Below are 23382 nucleotides of genomic sequence, written 5' to 3'. Positions count from 1 at the left end.
CTTTTTGTTGTTGTAAATGTCTGATGGCTTGTGCTGTTGCTGAATTTGCCAAGACTTCTTTTGCCTGCATTCGATGAATGATTCTACGATAGAACCATTCCAATAGTTCTCTCAAACTGTTAGCCTTGATTCGAGAGCCACCATTTCGTGTGTGCCTGAAATAAGCATTTCTCGCCATGTAATGAGACTTTTCCATCCCTTGGGTTTTCCATATTGCCGGGTTCCCATACTTTTGTATAAAATATGGTAAATGATTGAAGATGATGTGCTGGATATGAAAACAGATTAGTTAGAATGTTTTACAGTCACATATTTGCACATAAGAGAGAAAGAAATACATGATAATACCATGTAGTGAGTAATCTGGGTGTCTGTCCATGCTGTCTTGAATGATTTTTTCAGAAGGTTGAGATTTTCCTTGAACTTGTTCATATCACCTTGTGACCAGTCATCTTTGTCGCACATCAAAAATAGGATGTCTATTGATCGCCAAACCTCAGCCTTCGCGTTACGAGTAGTTGGTTCGTGGTCTTTGACTGCAATATGTAGCTTTTTCCAGCTCTGATACTCTACCTTGCTAACATAAGATGTGTTATATATTTTTCCATGTTTTGTTAGCTTCGGATCTCTTGTACCTTGGGGCTTAGATAAAAACCTCTGTGCCTTCACCCCACCGATGGATGGTTTGCATGGGACATCCTTCTCAGCAGTTGATCTCTTTTCATCCCGCTGGATTTTCACATTGCCACCATGAAGCCCCATATCCGACAGTACCATTTCTAAACACTGTAGGGCTACTTGTCGTTCTGCGGAGTTCTTAATCTTCCAAGCAAACCCGATGTATAAGTAGACCAATTTCTCCACAATTCTACAAAGGGCATGCATTGTACAAATGTGGACATTCACAAGTGGTATTTTCAAAACCGGTCGAAAAGCAGGATCCTCAATGTGACGTGTTGGAGCTTTTCTCCACCACTTTGGGTCCATGACCTTTGCAGGCTCCATGCAGAACAAACACGGCGACTTTGCCATTGCACCCATTCCACAATTATACATGCACTTTAATGTTTTGAGGTCACCTGCAAGATGCCACTGAACTTGAAAGTCTCCCCTTCCATCTAGACGTAGTACCTCTCCCTGGTTAGTTTGTCGATCAATCACCTCCGGAATATTAGTTCGATGGAACACCCAATATAGAATCTCATGATCTTCTTTCTTTACCTGCAACACAAAATAAATGAGACTTAAGTAGATGTGAACATTTGAGCTTACCTGAGAATCTCGCTTACCTCAAACGCACCAAGCCACCATATGTTAGATTCTGATTGAACACTAAAATATAAAGGATCATCACTGGGACACTTTGAGAGGGCTCTATTCATTAAAGTAATAGTAACACGCTCTAGCTTTTTCTCTTTAACAAGCTCACACTCATCCAGTTTTAACACAAAATGTAATACCCCTCGTGACTCTTCAAATGTGATGTTGTAAAACTCCACCATTCTCTTCTGTAATATCCGCAGGTCCATAAAAATATTGTTGAACTCATCATATGCCATGTTGGCTCCATGGCCACTGTAAGTTGCTTTAATATGAAAGGGCTGTCCAAGATAGTCTCCCTGTGCCTCGTTAAGCTGAAGCCTCTCTTTCCAAACACTTGAGGCTGATGGTAGAAGTTTGGATTTTATACCCTTCCTAACAAAGATGGATGAGACAGACTTTTGGATAGCCGAATATCCTCTTTTGCTTACACCAAGTGAATCAAGTGTGCCTTGTATCTCTTTTGCAGGCACTGAGTTCTCTGAAATAAAGCGGTCCACTACATTTCGTTGTAGGACCTTAAACTTCTTGTCATGTACTATATCTGCTGCCAGGCTTCTACTTATAAGTGGCTTCAATCTCTTTCCTATATTGAAATTGGGGTCAATGTTTTCCTTGTCAGGATAGATTGAATCTCTACATGAAGACAATGCATAAGTAAATAACAGAAAATTTGCTTCACTAACACTATTTAGGCACATGAAAACAATGCATAACAAGAAAAAACAAAAAGATTACTTAACTAAAACAATGTAGCCAACCAAGAAGCATCACCTTAATGCTCGGAAAACAATGCATAACAAGAAAAAACAAAAAGATTACTTAACTAAGACAATGTAGCCAACCAAGAAGCATCACCTTAATGCTCGGATTCTTTTCTTGAGACCTCTTGATGCAACCTGCAATGTTTCAAGATTGCGCAATTTCTTCTTTCGAATACGACCACCCAAGATGGTGTCCTTCATTTGACAACTTCGCACCTTTCCTTTCAGTTCTTGTACCTCTGTTTTATGTTGCAAAATGGTAACCTGATCTGTAGAATGTAAATGTGAAAGGCGAACAATCTCACATTGTTGAGCTTGGAGAATGCTCTTGTAAGTTTCAGCTTCTCTTGTAAGAGATTTACAATAACCCAGAAGGCCCTTTTCTCCATCACCAGCAAAGGTCAATAAGCTTGTAGGATTGACAAACGGTGGAGACGCATTAGTCATTGGATTCTTAGGGTAGAGAGAGCCTCTCGTCCAGATATCTATGTGTTTAGCTCCCTGAGCTCTGAGCGTGTCTATGGAAGCGGGAGGTATATGTGTGTTTGTTTTACTGCGCTTAATCAATGGTTGGTACTCATTGTCCAAATCAATGTGAAGGTGATATTTGGCTCGTTTCTGGGTAACATTTGTGCCATTTGAGGAGTGCGCCATTAGCCAAATGTGCAGGTTTAATGGAAAGTGAATAGCGGCTGCGCCTTCGTCCCTCCATGTTAGCCTCATTCCCTCCATATTGACAAGGTTCATGCAATGCAATTGAAAAGAGGATTATCCCTCAATCACTACGAACGAATGTTCAGAAGAGTAAGGAATCTACTTAAAGTACACTTTTTGAACTTTTACTATGAAAGACCCAGCTCTTTTATTTGCCATTTTTTCTAGAGAGAGAGTGCAAAAAATACATTTTCTTAGAAGGCCCTCCAAATGACCTCCGAAATTTCCTAATGTCTGGCAAGTATTTGTGGAAGGAACAAGAGGGTTGTGCTAGAATATGGAAACTGAAGTTCCAAGCAAAAACATATCATGGGGCTGTATGCACGAGTCATGTTTTTGCCTTCACACTACATGCAAAATTTTGAAGAGGCATTCATGACAGGATTCTTTGAAATTGACTCATCAATATTCAACCCCATGATAAAGGAACTGCTTGCTCGGTATATCGCCTACCAGAGCACTCTAAGCAATAACCCATTCAGGGAACTGGTAACAAAGATAGAGATTGAAGCAAGAGCAGAGAAGTTAAGGCAACTCACACGAACACTAGAAAAAAGAACATTGGACTACTAAAGACTCCAGTTATTGGCTCAGCAAGCCCAAGCACACAAAGACAGACAGAGGCAGCTTGCATGAGGACGTGCAACAAATAGGAAGGGGGGAATGTTTGGGGGATGCAGCAGACGAGCACCTAAAGAGCCGGCTACATGCCACATTTCATTGTACTCTATCTTTTTTCCGAAGAAGCCTTGTAACTAGAAAGTAATGATTCTTGAAGTGTATTCATCTAGCCTATTATTCTCTATTTTCCACTCAAAGGGCCAATGGTTGTGGGAAAGGGTCCCAAGTCTTTGGGTCAAAACCCTTAGTTTCAAAAGTAACATTATTACTATTTGTAAGGAGCTTTTGGACATCGACTATGAGCTGCAACTCTGCTACATCTTGTAATCAATCTTTCTCTTTGTCTGGTAATCAGAAATCAATTCCAATTAGTGCATTGTGTAACTTGTATCTTGCTCTTGAATCTAAGTGTAACCATTCTCAAATTTTTTGTGGTTAAAATTTTTTTTGTGAGCTAAATGCATGGATCTGAGTGCTAAATTGGTTATTTTTCAATGTTTTAACCTTGGAAGAGTGTTTTAATGCCATAGAGCTATCTTTCTGAAGAGTTTTGTTGCAATTTTATGCACATTTTTTGGGATGGATCGTGATTTTGGAACCTCATGTACCGATGACCATAGAACTTGGTAGGATTGTTTCCTTAGGTATTGTAATACTTCTCCTTAAGTTTCATTGCATTCTGACACTGTTTGGATGTTGAAAAGGCGTGATGACTGAGAGCGGTGAGACTGAACATAGGTAGATTTCCGGACTAGAGAATGATAAATGTTTTAAATTAGTCAATTGCATAGTTTTGTAAGCTCACTTCTTTATATTGACAACCTCAAAGAGTCTCCGTGCCCCATCTCTAGTCGCTTCCATGAGTATTGGCATATATTAGTGTCAGATAGCTTCGCTGTAGACATCCATCACGACGACCTGCAAACAATAAACACCAGATTTGTGAACACAAAGTTATAAAGTACAAAATAATACCATTCTAATAATCTAGTGACAACTATACAAAGAAGAAATCAGAAGGAGAATCTTTGATAACTCTCCAGAGATAACATTACTTACTTGCATTGTGAGACTCAATCACATGATACACAACTCTAGATGGTGCACCAAAGCCATCAACAAAATAGCACACCCCAATGTTATGAGGTGTGAAGCCATAGACATTGAAAGCCATAAAGAGGTTGGTTGTCTCCAACATGATAAACTTAAAGATGGAGATGATGTTAAGCTTTGAATGTAAGCTACAAGGGTAGTTTTTTTACCATTCTATATTTATGTTGGAGGTGAACCCTTGCAATGTCCACTCACCATTCACGCCTCTTGTTGTTGTGGTATGTAGGTTACGTGAGCTCATAATTTTGCCACCTTTGGGAGTAGAGGTTTCCATGTAGTGTGAGTAAATGAAAGTAGAAGGAGGACAATCTTGTTTCATGTTGTAATGGAGGTGAGATAAGGGAGAGGAGCTAGCTTGGCATGAAAATATGTGGTGGGCAAGAGGAAGAGATGGGGGAGAGCTTGCTTGGTGCTACAATGGAGGTGGGAGAAATCTAGCAAAGAGATAATGTTGGACTATAGGGGGTGCATGTGGTTGTTGCAGCAATGGAGAGCTTGGAAAAGGGTTTGTAGAGAGAGAAACACACTTTTTAGCTATAGAATGGGTTTACAAAGACTTGATTGGGTGAAAATTGATGTTTTGATTTTTATTTAAGAAAAATCATTTTTTGGGTTTTTTACTGCATGTTTTTTACTTTTGGAGGTCAAAAATGTTTTTTTGACCATAAAATAGGTTTGGGGCCCTTTTAAGGAGTGAAAATTTGAAATTTTTAAGTGTATTTCTAAATCCATACCAAAAAGTGGGGAAAAAAAGGTCAAAGTGCCCCCCCCCCCCAATCCCTTTCCCCTAGCCACCTCCCTTACCTTCTCACTAGTTAAGAGGCCATTAAGAGGTGTAATGCTACTTTGTCCCCCTAGTTTTTTGAGGATATAGAGTGTGTCCACCACCCTCTTTCTATTGGCTAGCCTCTAATTAACCCTAATCCCAAAGGGCCCCTAGAGGGTTCATATTTTTCCTAATGAAGTGCTTCTTAGTGCTTTTGAATGCTTCTAAGTGATTTCAAATGCTTCCAAGTTCATACTTCCAAGTGCTTCCTAGTGCTTTTGAGTGCTGTCAAATACTTCCAAGTGCTTCCAGCTCTTTGAAGTGATTCCAAGGTCTTTCCATGTATTTTGAGCGATTCCAAGTGCTTTCCAGAGCTTTTGAATGCTTCTAAGTGCTTCCAAGGTCTTCCCAATGCTTCTGAGTGCCTCCAAGTGCTTCTAAGTGCTTCCTGGTTCTTCCAAGTGATTCCTAGTGCTTCCCAGTGTACTTGGAAGCTTCCCAATTGCAAGTGTGTTTGCTATTCCCATAATGGAACAATGCAGTGTACATCATTGAATTCCACATTTCCATGCTTAACAAACCTATGGGAATTTGTATTGTGTCCAAAGCCCATTGACAATGCTTATCACCACTAAAAAGACCCCGTGGTTTGACAGGTCAATCCAATGTTTTTTGTTTCCTTGCTTCAAAGCAAATTAATGACCTTCATCAGACACAACTACGTCTACAAATGGCAAGCTCAACAATTCAAGAAATGTTTGGATCACTTTCCTGATGATGTAGTGGTATGTGTAGCACATTTTGCAGAGAACTACTCCTTCAAGGTGCAGAGTGAGATTTAATCAATGCATTGGTATTCAACTCAGGTCACAATTTTGGTCCCCATTTCATACTTACGTGATGCGCTTGATGCCATTCAAAAGACAAGTCACTTCTACATCTCTGATGACAAAACACATGACACTTTGTTTGTGCAACAGTGTTTTCTTTTACACAATGAGTGCTTGAAAAGTCAAGGCTATAATGTCAAGTGACACTGGGTGTGGTCTAATGGTGTTGCTTCACAATTCAAAGCAAGGCAACCATTCTATTTTATAGCTCAATTCTTCAATATGATCGATATCAAGATGATGCACAATTTCTTTACTTCTGGCCATGGGAAGGGTGAACACGATGGGACTATAATGTGTTTTACTTATTGAACTTAGGGAAAAGATACCAAAAAGTTTCTAGATTTCTGAAGAGCATTGGCTTTGGAGGGTTCTCAAAAAACAAACTGCTAACATGGCAGTTGTTCTAGTAGAGCCAGCTGCTCAAGCAACACTTGGCCTGAGTTAGGCACTTGTTAATAGCATGTTTTCAACTTTTGCTGAGTGCCAGAGGTTCATAGAAACACCTCTGCTACCCAATTCATTGCAAGGAAGAAAATCTATGTGTCTTGCCATAAGTAGTAGGTAATGTACTCATCCCGTGTTATTTGTTGGAATTAGGGTTGCAAGAAAACACACACAACTTGGAGAAGATGAAGTAAGCTTAAGGCACACATCAAAGAGTGTATTACTTAGTGTGCAATGGAAAGATAGATAGCCCTAGAGTGATGGGCATATAAACAATGCACGGGGGAAAAACCTCGTAGTGAGGGAAAAAATACCCCGGCGGTCCTAAATGTGTTCACAAACATCACTACCTGTTATCCCTCATGCACATTCCTATCGCCTACTACGGATGCTGTATTATTTATTTGGTAGAGTCAGGTACCGGGCTTGTCGGTCCAATAGGAAAAGGGTAAGAGTGATCGCCGATGAGAGGTGCACTCTAACTGGAACATTCAAAGGATTAGTTGGCTAAGCATGGGTGCCCAAGTGTGAATGGGGCGAGCTCATATAAAAATAAATTAAACCTAAAATTCACTCATTCTCTCATTTGTGCAATTGAAGAGTGCTCTTGCTCCATCTCCATCTTCTTCTTCTTCACCTCTTTGTGTGTGTGTGTGTGTGTGTGTGTGTGTGTATGCGTGAGAGAGAGAGAGAGAGAGAGAGAGAGAGAGAGAGAGTGAGAGAGAGAGTGCGATCAAGCATTGCGACAGCGGCATGGCGGTGGCGAAGCGGTTGAGCATGGCGCGGCGGCGGCTCCTTCTTCACGGCGAGGAATCCTCCGTGACAGCAAGCGTATAGCGGTGAGTGACACACCATCGCCATCTTTGAGCTTACTAGTTTAGGCTTGTTGTGTACTTGGAGCCATTTGTGGCTCGCACACAGTGTATCGGCAAGTTCCTTGCATTGACACGTGCAACAGACGCGCACATTTTTGGCACCATTGCCGGGGAATGCCATACACTAAGCTTGAATGGCACTATGTGCTTCTTTTGTAGTGCAATTTCAATTGTAGGAAGGGTAGGGAAGGAAGGTGTGTGTGTTGAGAAGAAGGATTTTGTGTTGCTACTATGTATTAAAGGTTACTGTGTTTTCTCTGTGCTAAGGTATTAGTATTAAGGTTGTTAGTTCTGTGTAATGTAAAGTACAGTAAGTAGGAAGTAATCTATTAGAGTTAATGAAGTGTGTTAGTGTGTAACAGTAGGTGTATTAGTTGTAAGTAGGTAGGTAGAGTATGTGTGTGCTCGCGCGCAGGTCGCGACGACCTTATCCAAATTTTTTTTAAAAAAAGGTAGGACTAGGATCGGGAATATCTCTCAGACCCAAGCCCAAGCTCACGCTCAGGCCCAGGCCTCAGCCGCCCTTTAAAATTATGTAATTTAGCTTCACACGTAGCTAAAAATCGACTTTTTTGAGGACCAACGGAGCTTTAGGTGACCGAACGTTGTGCTGTAAAGCACACCGCGACCCTCTGAGTGTTATGCTTGTTTTGAGCTATCACACACTTTAATAAAAAAAATTGATCATTAAAAAACATTAAAAATATATAAAAAAAGAAAAAGGGTAAAAACGGATGCCTAAAAAAGTAAGCGGTTAACCTTCGAGGTTATTCGCCAATGCTTGTAGGGTGTCAAAGGCACATGCATTTGCGCTCTGGTCGTGTGCTAGAGACGGAGCAACTAGAGAGAATTTTGACTTACGCGAGTTCTCAATATCCACCTACCTTAGGTTCCGGGCCCTCGGCGGGGACCCAAGGTAGTACAAACCAAGACCCGAACATAGCGGCTAGTGACTCTTCCTCTGACTACGATGTCATGGAGGGTTTCCCAATGCCTTATCCCGATAGCTCAAGCCAAGACATGCATGCCATGGGCCCGCGGTCCGGGCCGAGCATGCTTAGCCGCTTGAAGGAAACCTTTAGTAGAGCCACTCGGTCCGAACATGGAGCTAATGATTCTCCATTCATGACCAACGTAGACCCTATGCCCTTAGAGAATGTGCACGTGAATACTTCATTCACTACACCCCCTGACTCTTCAGAACTATTCCTCTCTGAGGTTATATTACTTGATGGTAGTAGCTTTGCCGAAGTGCAAGAGGTTGAGCGGTATATTCTTGCAGCAAGGAAAAAGGAAATCAAGAGCTTACGCAAGGCGGAGCAACGAAGAGAGTTAAAAGCGAAAGCCCCTATGTCAATATCCTTGTTAAGAGAGCAATCAAGTGCTCCTGACTTAGCAACCACTGAGGGCCAACCCCTAGAAAGCAACATTGCATCTAGCTCAAAGGACACCCCTAGCACCTCTAGCTTAGATGGAGCGTTGGTACACCAAGAAAATGTCGACCGAGGAGAGTGCTAACAAGAGGTGTATGGCAGTATGCAGTAAGGTGTCAAAGTGCTTGGCCATGTGCTAGATGCAGATTGGAATAAATGCGACCAGGATGTGTATGCCAAATGTGGCTTCTAGCAGAGCGAGGATGGCTTTCCACCATATTGGTCGAGATGCTCAAAGGTAATAGAGAATGATGGATACCTCTATCAGATTGTGCCATAGTGTGTACAAAATGGTGGCTCCAATTTGTCAACGGTCATGATAGTCATGCCATTCCCGGTGGGATGGTTTTTTTTTGGGACACATTGAGCGGAAAGTGTTATATCCAGCTGCGGTCATAAGGTCATCGATGCAAGAAATATTCTGTTTATAAGGCTTCGTGCTGAGCATAGCTTGAAGCGGGGATGATGAGGAGCAAATGATAAGTTTTCTTGACCTCGGAAGTCGGGGTTGATTCTGAGCGCGGGACAGGTCGGCAAGCAAGATTTTTTTAAAGGTAAGCTAGAAATAGCTTTGAGCTTTAAAAAAAAAAGGAGGACGACTACTGTACTGCATGCAAGAAGCTGACGCCACCTGTATGGAAAGCATGGCGGCCAGGAATAGAAGGGGTGGCATGCCAGGAAGAGAGGGAGACTCAAGGACGTGACCTGGGGGAGTGTTTGGGGGGCGGCATGAATGGGCAGGTGAGGGCGCCATCCATAGAGAGAGGGTGGCATGAGAAGTGCAACTGGGGGGCGCCTGCAAAGGAAAAAACTGAGGGCTGCAGTTGACGGGGAGCTCAGGGGCCGCCACGGACAACAAAAGGTGGGAGTGAGCATTGGAAGAAAGGGATCGACAGAGAGGTGAGAGAAAAAGCCTCCATGGGCTGCTGTAGGAGAGTGCCAAAAAGGATCTGGAGGAGAGGAGCCCGTTATCCAGGAGGGGGGCAGCTCGTGGAGTAGGCGCAGCCAAGGAGAGCGCCATCTGCTGCATGAAGGAAGGCTGAGCAGGGAGAGCTGGACGCGAGGGGTGGCGGATTGGATGGTTTTGGGGGGACCAGCTGGGGGCCCATCAGGGGCGGAACTCGTTACATAGTGAACCAGGTGCTGCTTGGGGAGCGCCACCAGAGGTGGCGGGGCCGGATACAGCAGTAGACAGGCCGCCAGGGGGTTGGCTAGGCAAGGGAGTGACAAGAGGGTGGGTCGGCTGCAGGTCAGGGCCACAGAAAATTTGATGAGGTCGCATGGGCCAATTGCATGCAAAGGGGGAACTGCTTGCAAGGTGGTGGTGCTACAGTAACCTAGGGTTGAAGAGCTTCAAGAATCACAAGTTGAAGGCCCACCAGAGGGCCGACCATATGGAGAACAGAGCGGGGTTGAAGAAGTCGGAGATGGTTTCTTGATGAGTGGAGCCGTGAGCAGATCAGAAGGAGCCAAACAAGAGAAAGGAGCCCATGGTCATTTGGGGTTGCTTGGCATAGTAGAGAATGAGGGGGGAGTGCTCCAAGAGTGGCGCCATGGTGAATGTCTACTGTTGAAGAGATGACCTATCGATGACGAGATGTGAGGGATGCAAGAGGTCGGCTACAGAGGGGTGGTTGAGTGCTACTGATGGATAGCTTAAGGATGGTAGAAGATCACTAAGAAAGCTGGGCCATGCAGGCTTTGCGGAGTTGAGAGAGCAGTACTATATAGAGGGAATAAGGGGCAAGTTTCAGCCTTTTTTTTTGTTTGTCGACTAGGGAGGCCTTGAAGAGGGAGAGCACCTCGACAAGCTATCCAAAGGGGGCACCATACATTCAACGGTGGAGGGCCAAGGCATGTACAAAAAGCGAGGCTAATGAGGAGGAGCAGACGGTAGTGATCAAGGGAGGCGTCATAGGAGGTGTAAGAGGAGAGCTACAAAAAGGGGTTGCAGTGGGTGAAGGCACATAGCCGCCAGGTCGTAAAGGGAGAGGGCAATCACATAGCATGGAAGTGGTCGCCAAGTGATGTCATCATTGTACCCGCATATCTATTTTTGATGCATGGTTTTTTATGGTTTGTGGTGACTGCTCGATTTTGATCATTTTGTTTCTGCATCTTGTCTCGTGCATAGCACCCGTGATAGCATTGGCTCTGGGCCTTTTTGTGTGTATTTGTGCAGAGAGAGGGACAGAGAGAATGATTGAGTGAGCTATGTAATGTGTGGTCGAGGCGTGTGTCGTCTCCTGGTGTGAGTGCATTTACAGGTTGGGGAATTGTAGGCATCCATTGGTGTCGGGATCTGAGGGTTTGTTGATGAATCTATTGTGCTGAAGTGCTCATGTGTGAGTGTGTGTAGCTGTGATTGCTCGAAGGCGAGCTGTGTAGTGAAGGTTGTTATGCAGAAAGTGTGTGCGTGTGTGAGTTGTGTGGGTAGGGGTGCGAACTATTACCTTGGGCTATAGAGAGGTAGTGTATCGTGTGCAGGGTGTTGTATCCTTTTCCCCCATCCCATCAGTGGTGCCCCCACAGAGGATCTACTGATTGCTCCGCGGTGAAGTTTTAAATCCTGAATATGATGCATGATATTGACTTCGTGATTGTTGGAGAAGAAGAGGTTGCAGATTGGTTTTTCGATCTGGAGCTATACCTGTTACAGTTGAGAATTTGTGGACATGAAGCCAAATTGAAGGCCCTACCATTGGTTCTACAAGGACGAGCCAAAGCCTGGTTTGAAGGATTGAAGGTTGCAGATCGTCAGTCGTTGAGCGAGATTCGCAAACAGTTTGTTGAAGCTTTTCAGAAGCGGGTTTCTCCATTGGACTTGGGTGAACAATTGAGCAAGCTAAAGCAGGATGTAAGTGAAGATTTTGCTTTGTTTTTGGATAAATTTGAGTCTATTTGGGAGAGACTAGCTGCTGTTACATGTGTGCAAAATGGAGACCATTTCAAGTAAGAGCAGTTTCTAGCATGCTTGCGTCCGCGAATCAAAGAGAAGGTCGAGTGTGGTGGTGCAGAGGACTATGCGCAAGTGGTTTGTTTGGCAAAGGCAAAGAGCAGGAAAGCAAAGAAGAAGCTAGAGATGGGTTTGTTGAAGCCGACAGACTATGGATATAGCTCGACAATGGAGTTGCGTCATGCCACAAAGCCAAATGGGAGTTCAAGCGTCAAAGAGGTAGCTGCTTTGCCATTCGTAAGCCATTCTGGTCATTCGTTTCAGTTTGTACCTCCAATTTTGTGTGGCACTGTACAAGAGTCTGTTAGCCCGGTTAACAAGGATGTGGTCCTAGTTGAAGAGTGTATGCATGAAAAATACAATGAAGCTTTGGATCAGAGCTCGCAGGACAAGTTTGAAGATATGACCCCCCAAAGTTACAAACTTAAAATGCTGAAAACGAACAAACAAAACAAAAAAATCAAAGTGCCACAATGTAAAATCTTAAGATGGAAGCGAAATCTCAGCTTGATTTGGTACTTCACTCACATGTATCGCCTATGGTAATAGAGCCCTAGAGGTTCCCAGTGTGGGTGCTTTTCCTTGAAAAGCAAAAAACCCAAGGCATACAAAATAAGCACACACATCAAAATTGAATCAATGTGAAAAGACTTTGGGGGATCAAAGAAAAGTAAATAAGTGAGGCGATGATTTCATGAGAATTCCTTTTATCGTAGCCTAACTACAAGGTCTTTTAGGTATAGCCTCAAGTCAGCCTTCGGACATGAAATACTTGGCTCTCGTGATTAAATAACTCAATTGACTAGAGAAAATTGAGAAGATTACTCATGGTATTAATAATCAATCTTTAGTGCCTTTCAATCGATAAATTAACGATCCCGAACTTGTTTAGTTTTTTACCTTTACAATTGTTTATGCGTTTGATTATATTACAATTTAATGTTTATTGTTGACAAATGATTTAAAATTATGTTACCAATCAATTTGTTTGACTACAACTGCATATGCTTTTTAATTGTATATGAGAATGCAATTACTGTGCCAATGTTGTTTGATTTTTGCAGTGACTGAACAAGGCTAAGGACATTCATCTCAAATGCTCTTCCACCTCGACGAACGAGCTTAAACTCAATATCTTCTGAGGACGGAATCTACATAAGGAAGGGGGGCATGTTAACCCTCACGGCTCACGGAAACCCTATCACCTACGATAGACTTCGTATTATTTATTTGTAGAGTCAGTGTCATAATAATCAATATCTAATTCTCCTAAATGATTTTCTCATATTAAACTGATCATTTAATGTGGGGAAGTGCCAGGGGAGAAAAGGCTAGAACATTGGTTAAGCTAGCAGACCGGCCACACTAGGGATCCAAAGGAGGGAAAATAGGGATCCAAAGGGGGGGCCATCTGCAAAAGAGCCATGTGCAACAATGGGCTAAAAAAACCCTAAGGTTCAGCCCATTAAGACTTCCAAAATGCTAAGGTTCCAAAATTCAAAGGTTGTGTCCAAAGGGTTAAAGCTTCGGGGGAATTGGATGCTTTGTGTGCTCTCCAAAGTCAACACATATCCCTACATGGGAGGGGGCGAGCCCTTCTTCTAGGGGATGAGAGAGAAAGCCACACACACACACACACACACACACACACACACACACACACACACACACACACACAAGATCCCTTTACACAAAGGGAATGAGGGACACATGTCAGCTCCCTAGGCCAGATGCCCACAAGGTGTGCCCAGTTTCTATTGGATGACCCTTGAAGTGGACCAATGAGAATTAAGCTAGAGTAAATCTAGTTTAACTAATTTAAAAACATTTAATAAAAGAAACCAATGAGAATTAAGTCTCCTAAAAGACTATTGGGCAGTCTTACAAGGGGTCCAATGAGCATTCAGGAGCCCAATGGCTTGCCTGATTCCTATTGGCCAGGAGGCAAAGGGGTCCAATGAGAGTTTAGTTTAATTATTTAATTACCTAAAGCTCTCATAAAAGGGGAAAGGGGGACACATGTCAGAAGGCTATCACTTATGTTGCTTAATAGTCATTGGCTTGACTTGGGGAGAGCCAATGAGGGCTCAGCAAGAGCAAATAGCAAGAGGGCTCGCCCAAGAGAGAGAGGGGGGACTGATTTTTGCAAGGCATTATCACACACACACTCACACAATCTCATGTGTGAAGAAAGAGAAGACTATCTCTTCCCAAGCTTTAATGGAGAGCTCATCACCTACTCCAAGGTTGTGAGATAGAAGCCTACATCAACACACTCTTGGCATGTGGATGCAAATCCAACCAAGAGCCAAGCTTCAATGCATGCTCATCTCCTCTACCAAGCTAATTACTAAGCTAAGCTATGCTAATATGAGTGATTATGTGAGGAGATGTACATCTTTGTCATAAGATACTCCTTCTTCCTCTCAATCTACTTTCATACCCTGCTAGCTCTCACCATCTTCGAAGGTGTGTGAGGTCTTGGGTCTGAGAACGGGGATAATTCAAGTTGTGTTTGCTAAGTGTTTTGCTTAGTGCATGAAGCTTTCATCTTCATTGCACTAGCTAGTCTTGAAGGAACACAAAGAATTGTATTGTACAATGTCTCTCTTGATGGGAGAAACCATAATACAAAGCCTTTTGGAGGGGGGACCGGCTCCATGCAAATCCGGTCCTCAACTGTTGTCATTAGCTTAATTTCTCTCTCTTTTGAAAGTATTGTCGATGCTATCTAACTAGGTGTTATGCTTTTTGTTGCTCTCTCCACCCAAGCACTCTTGTAATTCTCATTAGGAATCTATTCTAATGAAATGCCCACTATGTTCATGCTCATTTCCGCTACACACAAGTTATTAGGCCATCAAATGTTACATTGGTATCAGAGCACAAGGTTTCTCTTTTCTTGCTCAAGAAGGGAGGTCCTCAAGCTAGCTACAAATGGTTGGTATTATTGCCTGTGAGTAAGTAGAATAGGAATTTTTCAGCCTTGCAGTGCGCCTGCCTTTGTGCAGTTAATGGGACATCACCGTCGAGAGCTATGGTCTTAATAGTGGAGTCCTACGGGGCTTGCCTATGGCTTAACCACTATTGAGCTATTAGAAGCTTGACAGGAGCCGGTGTTGTTTTGGTGTCGAAAGACCCTCTCTTCTATTCCTTGCAATTAATGGTATTCGAGCCGCGAGTACCGTACCTTGAGTGCTTTTTCTAAAGGGGTAAAGAGGAGTAGCAACTAGGGCTTGAAGTGCCAAAGTACACCTAAAAAGTTTACACCTAAAAGTTGTTAGAATGATTGACAATAGTAAAGAGAGTGAAATTAATGTTGATAACTTTGATTTTGCTCATGAGCAAGCTACTAATGATGCTTCAATGCTTGTTAACTATCTTGTTTCTAGGCTTCAACAAGCCATGGGCAATCCATCTCTCCAAAGTGAAGTGCAACGGCAGCTCCGTGCTCATGGGATTCTCCAAGCTCATCACCATGACGAGAGAACACCTAGGAAGCCTCCTTATGAGACTACCAAAAGAGGTCTCTCTCCGATTCGGAAAGAAGAAGAGAATCCATATGAAGGGCTCAAGAATTTACTTCTTGATGATGCATCTCCTTCCCAAAGGAGAACTCAAGAGCCTCCACCGAAGGAACGAGAAAGAAGCGAGTCTCCCGCCACCTCGGCGGAGATGGCTCCAAGAAGACGGCGGGCTAAACGGTCTCCATCACCACCAAAGCGGAGAAGACCATCGTATTCTTCTCCTCACCACAATTCAAAGAGGGATGATAAAAAGCAAGAGAAGAAAAAGGCGAGAAAGAGGACACCCTCTTCTCCATCTTCTTCATCCTCTTCCTCTTATGAAAGTGATGGTGAAGATGACAAAGATCAAGAGAAGAAAAAGGCGAGAAAGAGGTCACCCTCTTCTCCACCTTCTTCAAATTCTTCACCTTCTGAAGAAAGTGATGGTGCAACCTTTGAACCATCATAAAGAAGAGGCCATAGGAAATCCTATGCCGCATGGAAGAGGTCGTCCAAGCTGAAGAAATTCAAAGAGGGAGGGAAGAGCATCTCTTTCCTTACTTATGATGGCAACTTTGGTGCTACGGACAAAGTCTTGGCCTTTATCTAGCAATTCGATGCGGCGTTTGGAGATGAGGGCTTCACGGAGTCCTCTAAGCTACGCCATGTAGCTATGCACTTTCAAAAGTCCGCCAGACAATGGTGGTCTAGTCTACGAGCCAACGGTGAAGCTCCACGAACATGGAAAGCTTTAAGAGCTTCCATTATGAAGCAGTTTTTGGCCACCGATGCAAAAGACAAAGTACTCACCGAATGGCGAAGCTTAAAGCTCTCCCCCAATGAATCCATCCACAAATATGTAGACAAGTTTTTGGACCTACAACTCAAAGCCACTGTCTTCAAAAAGTTGGATTTTGGAGAGCAAAAGCAACAATTTTGTGCGGGCTTAACCGAAGAAATGGCGGAGTATGTCAACTCCCAAAGGCCACGTACCATATCGGCGGTAATACACCATACTATGGTGGCCTCTCGAATCAATTTCCAAACGGGGGCTAAAAGAAATAATAAGCCCCCGGAAAACAAGGGTTCCAATGAGCCTAAGGGGAAGGACAATGTCCAAAAGTCTCCTAAGGGAAACTCCAACAAAGCTAATAAGAAGGGAGTTTACGAAGGTAAGAATAAAATCTCTCCTGACGAGCTTGAGCGTTATCGTAAGGATAATCGGTGTTTCAAGTGCGGCGAACAAGGGCATGCGTACCGCGCTTGTCCCCAAAAGAACAACCGCCAAGATCCTCCTAGAGCTTCCTTGGTTGAAATCCAAGAGGAGGAGACTCACCAAACTCACCACAAAGGATCTCCTCTATGCCATGCTTGGGGAAAGGTAAGAGAACATGATGCTTTTATTCTCTTTGACCGTGGTTCTACTCACAATTTTATATCTATGGAGTTAGCCACCAAGCTAGGCATACAATCCTACGAGATGGGAGATGTCCTACCTGTAGATAGTGCCTTCAAGGGGCAAGAAGCTTCAGTCACTCCGTTAATTGGGAAATTGAGGCTTCATGTCCCAGGCTATGTGGACAAAGAGGACTTATTTATCTCTCCTCTCAAGCATGAGGATGTAATCCTAGGGGCACCATGGTTTGACCGCCTGGCTGCCGATGTTAAATTTCCTGAAAGGAGAATCTCCTTTAAGTTCAGGGAAAAAGACATGTATATAGATGCTAAGGAAATGGGTAATACTATCCCCATTGTACATACACCAGCTTTCAACAAGTCAATAAAGAGCTCTATTTCTGTGTACATGATTTTTGTTAAAGACTCTCAAAATGAACCTAATGCTTTAGCAAAAGAAAATAAAAGCAACCAAAAGGAATTAGAGTTATCCAATTTTCTCAAGGGGTTTCAAGATGTTTTTATTGACGACATCCCTTGTGAGCTACCTCCTAAACGAGGTAATGATGACCATGCAATCGAACTTCTTCCAGGAAGTTCACCGCCTAACAAACCTCCTTATAGAGTTTCTCAAGCTCAACAAGAGGAGATTATGCGGCAAGTGCATGAGTTAGTTGAGAAGGGTATGGTTAGGCCAAGCTCATCTTCATTTTGCTCACCTGTGCTATTAGTGCAAAAGAAAGACGGCATATATCGTATGTGTGTCGACTATAGAGCACTAAATAGGATCACTATCAAGAATAGGTTTCCCGTTCCACAGGTAGAAGACCTATTTGATAAGCTACAAGGATTGACCTACTTCAGTAGGATTGACCTATAAAGTGGCTATCATCAAATAAGGATAGTTGATCAAGACATTGTAAAGACCGCATTTTGCACCACATTTGGTCTTTATGTATACATTGTCATGCCTTTTGGCTTGACCAATGCACCAGCCACATTCAAGCGCTTGATGGAGAAGCTGTTCAGGCCTCATCGAACCTTCACTGGAGTGTTCTTTGATAATATCATCCACTCTAATTCATTGGAGGAACACAAGCAACACCTCCAGGTAATATTTCAAGTTTTAAGAGAGAATAAACTTTATGTTAATCGAAAGAAAAGTGAAATTTTCTTGCAAGAGATTCAGTATTTAGGTCATATTATCTCTCAATATGGCATCCAAATGGATCCATCTAAGTTAGAGGTAATAAAAGGATGGCCTAAACCAAGGAATCTTCATGAACTAAGAAGCTTTATAGGTATGTGTGCATACTATAGACGCTTCATAGAAAAGTTCTCACAAATTGCGGGACCATTACATGACCTAACAAAGAAAAGCGTTAGGTATACATGGTCTGCTAAGGAGAACAATGCTTTCGAAAAGCTTAAAGAAAAGCTTATCGCTCAACCTGTGCTTACACTACCGGATCTCTCAAAACCATTTGAGGTCCAATGTGATGCTTGTGGTGATTGCCTTGGAGCTGTTTTACTGCAAGAAGGGCATGCCATAGGCTATGAGAGTCGAAGGCTCGACCCTGTTGAGCAAGCTCTAGGCATATATGAAAAGGAACTCCTTGCAGTTCTACATGCCTTAGACTCATGGAAGCACTATTTATTGGGGACTCCTTTCATTCTGCGAACGGATCACCAAAGTCTTAAGTACTTCATGACGCAGACCAAGCTCTCCGACAAACAAATGAGGTGGGAAAATTTCCTTTCGTAATTTCATTTTCATATTGCTCACATTGCTGGCAAGCATAATCAAGTAGCTGATGCACTCTCAAGACGGTAGAGAGTGAATGCGGTTTCCATAGCAACTCACAATGATCTATCTTCAATGATAGATGAGTATGCTATTGATCCCGATTTTAGAGATGTGATTTCAGCCCTTGCATTAGGGAAGAAAGAAGAACCATTTACCTTACAAGATGGTTATCTTCTCTATGGCAATAGACTATGCGTTACTAACTCACTACGTGAGAAAGTAATGTATGAATCTCATGCTCCACCTTATGCGGGGCATAGAGGGATTCAGTCTACCTTAAAGGGAATTGAAACATATTTCTATTGGCCTACCATGAAAGTGAACATACAAGAGTATGTTTCTAAATGTGTGGTATGCCAAAAGACAAAATTTGATAGAGGGAAGCAACTTGGATTGCTTCAACCCTTGCCAATCCCTAATTCACCATGGGAGAGCATATCCATGGGAATACGGGAATATGGACGATAGTAGACAGGTTCAGTAAACAAGCTCATTTTATACCTGTCAAAAAGACTATCAAAGCCCATCAAATGGCAACCCTCTTCATTTCACAAATTTTCAAGTACCATGGCTTGCCAATGTCCATAGTGTCGGATAGAGATCCTAGAATGACCAGTAATTTCTGGCAGGGTCTCTTTGAGAATTTAGGGACAAGGCTAAACTTCTCTTCGGCCTATCATCCACAAACGGATGGCCAAAGTGAAATAGCTAACCTAACCATTCTCGATCTACTAAAAGCCTATGTAACGGAAGTAGATCAAAGATCCCAATGGGAGAAGTACTTACCCTTAGTGGAGTATGCTTACAATAACAATGTACATACTTCCACGGGAAAAGCATCTTTCGAGGTAATTGAGGGAAGATCAAAAAGTCCCTTGCTACTTAAGGTACATGGGAAGATCTTCGCTGCAGATGAGTATAGCCGAGACCTACAAGAATCTTTCCAAAAGATTAAGGATGCTATCTCTATCTCACAGCAAAGGCAAAAGGCTGCTGCTGACAAGCATAGAAGAGCCCAAGCCTTTAAAGAAAACGATTGGGTCTTGTTAAAGTTTTCCAAGGCTTGATTAAGGCACACGACGGGCAAGAATCCTACGGGCCACCAAAAGTACTATGTGTGCGCTCCTTGCAGCACTGTCGAAGCAAAGGACTTGCCGATACACCGTGTGCGAGCCACAGATGGCTCTAAGCACACAACAAGCCTAAACTAGCAAGCTCAAGAGAGCAAAGGGTGTGTCACTCACCGCTCTATGCTCGCCTTCGTGGTGGATTCCTCGCCGCGATGAAGAAGAAGCTGCAGTCGTGCCGCGCTCAACCGCTTCGCCGCCGTCGTGCCTTCGTAATGCTCGATCGCACACACACTCCCCCCCTCTCTCTCTCTCACACATACACACACACAAGGAGGTGAAGAAGAAGAAGATGGAGATGGAGATGGAGCAAGAGCACTCTTCTATTGCACAAATGAGAGAATGCGTGAATTTTAGGTTTAGTTGACTTTTATATGAGCTCACCCCATTCACACTTGGGCGCCCATGCTTAGCCAACTAATCCCTTGAATGTCCCAGTTAGAGTGCGCCTCTCATCGGCGATCACTCTTACCCTTTTCCTATTGGTCCGACAAGCCCGGTACCTGACTCTACCAAATACATAATACACGTCCGTCGTAGGTGATGGGGTGTCCGTGAGCCGTGAGGGTTAACATGCCCCCCTTCCTGATGTAGATTCCGTCCTCAGGTGATGGGGTGTCCGTGAGCCGTGAGGGTTCGTCGAGGTGGAAGAGCATTTGAGATGAATGTCGTTAGCCTTCTTCAGTCACTGCAAAATCAAACAACATTGGCAGAGTAATTGCATTCTCATAAGTGATTAAAAAGCATATGCAGTTTTAGATAGACAAATTGATTGGTAAAAGAATTTCAAACAATTTGTCAGCAATGAACATTAAATTGCAATGTAATCAAATGCATAAACAGATGTAAAGGTAAAAAATTAAACAAGTCTGGGGTCGCTAATTTGACGGTCGAAGGCACTAGAGATCGAATATTAATACCATGGGTAAGCTTCTTAATTTTCTGTGGTCAATTAAGTTGTTTAATCGCGAGAGCCAAGTATTCATGTTCGAGGGCTGACTAGAGGCTATATCTAGAAGACCTTGTAGTTAAGCTACCATAAAAGGAATTTCTCATGAAATCATCGCCTGACTGATTACTTTTTCTTTGACCCCCCAAATTCTTTTCACAGTGATTCAATTTTGATGTGTGTGCTTATTTTGTATGCCTTGGGTTTTTTGCTTTTCAAGAAAAAGCGCCCATACTGGGAACCTCTAGGGCTCTAGTACCATAGGCGATACATGTGAGTGAAGTACCAATCAAGCTGAGATTTCTCTTCCAGCTTAAGATTTTACAATGTGGCACTTTGATTTTTTGTTTGTTCATTTTCATCATTTTAATTTTGTAACTTTGGGGGGTCATATAACACTGATACACCTCCCCAGGCTCATCACACTAGTAAACTCCCTTTATAATACTTAAGCTAAAGGTCAATAGGGTCAAGTCCACTAGAAAGCCCTAGTACATTTCACACAATGTTGCCTAGATCGGATTAAGAACCTAAGTAACCATTGATTATTAGGAAGGCATTCCCCATGGTATTAAGAGAAGATCTCTAACACCTAACTTGGTCAAACTAGCTTAGTCGAACTTGCTTGATTTTTAACCTAGACAAGTGATTATGACAAATAATTACATTGAATTAAATGTTTCGTACTAAGAAAATGCACTGAATATTATGTTACCAATCACAATCAAAGCAGACAAACATAGATGCAAAAAGATAAGGGGAAATGCTAATGGATAAGAAACACCTGTTTGTGTTGATGGTTGCGCTTGATCTGAAGTGTGAACGAGAGAAAGATTCCATGAAGGTCCAAATCCTAACCACAGCAACACGTTCGTGTACACACTATGAAACACAAACAATACCTCTAGGAGGCACATCAGTGGGAAAAGAGAACTTTGCTAATCACTCAACTCTAAAACAAAAACACTCCTATCGTACTAATCTTACCTACCCTTCATCACTCAAGTGATGAGGATCAAAGGTGTTTCATGACATAGGTTTCTGTTTCAGTGTATCGGATGTAAATGTGTAGGTCTGGGTCAATGTTTTGACTTTTATTGTGCATACTCGTTTGCTAATTGCTCTTGCTCTTTATTTTTTTGTTTTTTGTGAGTATAAAGCTTTATATGTACATTCCCTAAGATTGGTGATTGAGAGGTCAGGGAAAAATGTTGAGAGGGAAACAAATGAATGATGACTGTCAGCAAACACTCCCGCCTTCCTTGGGTAGATCATACCGTTTGAAATGAGCTTGTCACCCTTTGAAACCAATTGTTCCAGTTGGTAATAGGTGGAGATTTTTGCCAGTAGTTTTCTATTACCTTAGGCGCCTCGTTGAGTTGCAAGGGGGGTAAGGTACTCTCCCAAGATCGAACTTGAAGTAGTTCATCAGGTGATTCTTGAACACTGGGAGGTGTGGATTCCTTTGTAGCTTTATGGAGGTCCACTATTGTAGGTGGAGGTTGTGGAGAAGCTTTTACCTCTACGGATGCATTACATGAGAAGCTAGAAGCTTCATGGGACTCCCCCCATCCTGAGCTGGGTGGAACAAATTGTTCTTTCTTTGGTACCCAAACTAGCTCTAGAGCGGGTGTGTAGCATTCTGTGATTTTTTTCTTTCCACGATCGTTGATTCGTTTTGGAGCCATAGGATTCAGCTCACATGGGTTAGGTGACAGGTAAGAACACAATCTACGTTTTGGCACCCAGATTTGATCATTTCCGTGATAGTAACCTTGGGCTTCCAATAGTCGTTTAGGTATCCATCGCAACATTTTCTTACTTTTCTTGGAGCGAGTGGGACGTTTCTTACAAGGCTTCTGTTTTTTTAGCACTAGCTATGGTCACTAAAGAAGCTTTAGGGACCCACTTGTATGTTTTCTTCGTTACATTAGGATGAGTCTTGTCAGAAGCTATATGCATTGCTTGTAGCATATTTAAGGGTACTGGCATTTCATCCCCCTCAGGTGTTACCCAGGTCGTCCCCCTATTTCCCCAAGTGTCTATGGTTGCTGCTAGGTGGACCCAATCCACATTGTCCGTCTCAGTCATCCCAGGTAGGATATCCATATAAGGAGAGTTCTCCCCAATATCCGTGTCTTCGTTACACGTGTAACAGTACTGTAATGGAGCTGAGTGAATTTTTGTGTCTGATCGATTATCAATGATGAATTTATTTCCTAGAGGATGCGTTCGACCACTTAAAAGATCAACTCGAATGACAGAGTCTTGGAACTGTAAGTAGACGTGGTTTTTGGACCAGTCATGCACCATTTTTGCTTCCCTCATGAATGGACGCCCTAAGATCATCTCAAATGACATAGGATGCTTGGAAAAATCCATAACAATGAAAGTCTGCCTTACCTTGTGTCCCAAGACCTTGATCTTGAGATCCTTTAGCATTCCAATAGGCGTAACAATAAATCCATTAGACATTTTTAGCACTACGCTTGTGGCTTCAAGGTGAGGTCGCCCCATAGACTCCCAACAACTCTTTGTCACCATGCTGACTCCCGCACCACCGTCAAGGACCCCCTTTAGAATTAATCCTTTAGTAGTGATTGGTAGAGTAGCATTAGATTCATCACCTTCAAAGTATTGCCCCAACTTGTTAACGGGTACTTCAATTACAAATTCATGTCCTGCTAGGTCAGATGGTG

At 42.9% G+C, this 23382-nt stretch overlaps 1 pseudogene across 1 annotated transcript in view; it reads left to right on the top strand.

Annotated features, from left to right (window-relative positions):
• Nucleotides 1-9696: 9696 nt before the first annotated feature.
• The window catches only part of LOC147448603 (uncharacterized), a 315839-nt pseudogene continuing 302153 nt past the window's right edge, over nucleotides 9697-23382 (top strand). The window contains exon 1 of the transcript XR_015189392.1: nucleotides 9697-12299. The product of XR_015189392.1 is annotated as an uncharacterized LOC147448603 (transcript). The remainder of the gene's footprint in view (nucleotides 12300-23382) is intronic.

Source organism: Adiantum capillus-veneris, chromosome 10 (genome assembly GCF_014529385.1).
Source record: "Adiantum capillus-veneris isolate H3 chromosome 10, ASM1452938v2, whole genome shotgun sequence".
Classification (NCBI taxonomy): domain Eukaryota; kingdom Viridiplantae; phylum Streptophyta; class Polypodiopsida; order Polypodiales; family Pteridaceae; genus Adiantum; species Adiantum capillus-veneris.
Note: the sequence above shows the minus strand (reverse complement) of the source record. Positions and strands in the feature narration are given on the sequence as shown.